At 40.2% G+C, this 1,829-nt stretch overlaps 1 protein-coding gene across 1 annotated transcript in view; it reads right to left on the minus strand.

Moving 5' to 3' along the window:
* LOC119322042 (cysteine-rich receptor-like protein kinase 10) overlaps positions 1 to 1,829 on the minus strand; it is a 9,604-nt gene that overhangs the window by 4,266 nt on the left and 3,509 nt on the right. The gene's annotated exons all lie outside the window — the stretch shown is intronic.

Raw genomic sequence — 1,829 nt, forward strand, 5'->3', positions numbered from 1 at the left:
AGTTGATAAATTCTTATAGAAGTCGCTTTCAAAAGTAAACTAGGTTTCAATTTGATGATAACATATTACACCATTTAATATTGAATTTTAGTTACAAAATATATTTTTTTACACATATTATGGATTTGTAAAATGTTAATTTTCTGGTCAAAACATACACGCAGTATCGATTGAAATGGATAGCGTACAAATAAGGAGCATTGCCATTGTAACATCTTTTTCAGTTCTGTGACATCAGCATGACATAATCATGGCATCGTATATATTTAAATAAGCTACTTCTAGGCGACGCCTGATTGATTTGTTGTCCGACACTTACAAATGGTTGTATTGTACGTGTCAGCTGGTAAAAAAAATGGACTGGTTTGGAATGTCATATGTTTACATAAATTTTAGATCTTTTAATTTCAACCATTATAATGTATATGGACGAAGTATATTTTAGAGTATAGGGATGAGTTCAGTTGTAATAATATAATATAAAAGATATTATGCGAGTTGAAATAAGTAATGTTCAACAAGCATAACTCAAGAGGTACAAAATTCTAGTCCCTCCGATTCATACTATTTCCCCAAGATTTAGTACCAGTTTATGCTAAAGTTATACTTAAGCTGTGACTAGTAATATTGATCGGGTGTAGAATATAACCAATTTTACAATTCTAACATCTTGTGGCTTCTAGTCATAAAAAAACATTTGGAATATTTAATAACCGAATTCAAAATTAATCTTTCAAAAAATATGTACAATATAATTTTTTTAGTTGAATTATTTGAAAGTGTTTCTAATTTCTGAAGGCTAGTTTGCTCCAACGTTTGGGGATCTATTGCGTTTTTGTTTTGGTCAGATGGACTTATTTGTAAATGTTAGGGACTTGTTTGTTGTTGTGGCGCTTTATTTTTTAGTGCGTCGGCTGGACTTTTGTGCGCTGTCCGTTGCCCGCTATATTTTTGTGCGCCTGCTGGACTGGTCACGGCAGGCTAAAATTACTAAAATGGCACTGTAAAAATATTTTAGCGCGCCGGTTTTTTTTGGGCGTATGTGGAGATGGTCTAACCATAAAAACCGGATTCAAAATTAAGGTTTCCAAAAATCACTACAGGAAAAAACTTTAAAGCCGTGTACCCAATACACTCAGCTTATATTGATATGAACACGGTTTATATATAAGCCGGGTAAAACTCCCGGCTTATATGACACGGCTTACACTCCATCGGCTTATGAAGTATAAGCCGAGTGCCCGCACAAAAACACTCGGTTTCTATTTACGCCGTGTGTTTATACAAGGCTCTCGGCCTACTAAAGTAACATGACGGCAGCCAGGAGATAACGGCCACGTGTCACCGTCTCTATAAACCGAGTACCTAATGGAGCCACACGGTTTATATCTAAACTGAGTGCTGGCTAGAGCTACACGTTTTATCTCTAAACCGAGTGCCCAAATGAGAAGCACAGTTTAATATAAACCGAGTGCCTGCTTAGGCGACACGGTTTTTATATAAACCGAGTGCCAAAATGAGCCGCACGGTTTTTATGTAAACCGAGTGCCAACTCCTGCTATACTCGGCTTATAGTCCAGCCGCTGTTATATAAAGTTGCATATAAGCCGTGTGCCGGCACCTGGAGCACTCGGCTTATACATCTCCCGTGTCATAATATGCCTATAAGCCGGGTGCCGGCACCTGGAGCTGGCGTCGGCGGCGGCGGGACCTCTCTCCTCCTCGCGCAGGGGCACCAGTGCGGGCTCGCGCCACTGGGTCGGGACTCCGCGCGGTTGCAGGGCGCGGTGGCGCAGCAGAGGCCTCTCCGGCGATGGCGCTCGGGACTT

This window comes from Triticum dicoccoides, chromosome 6B (assembly GCF_002162155.2).
Source record: "Triticum dicoccoides isolate Atlit2015 ecotype Zavitan chromosome 6B, WEW_v2.0, whole genome shotgun sequence".
Taxonomy (NCBI): domain Eukaryota; kingdom Viridiplantae; phylum Streptophyta; class Magnoliopsida; order Poales; family Poaceae; genus Triticum; species Triticum dicoccoides.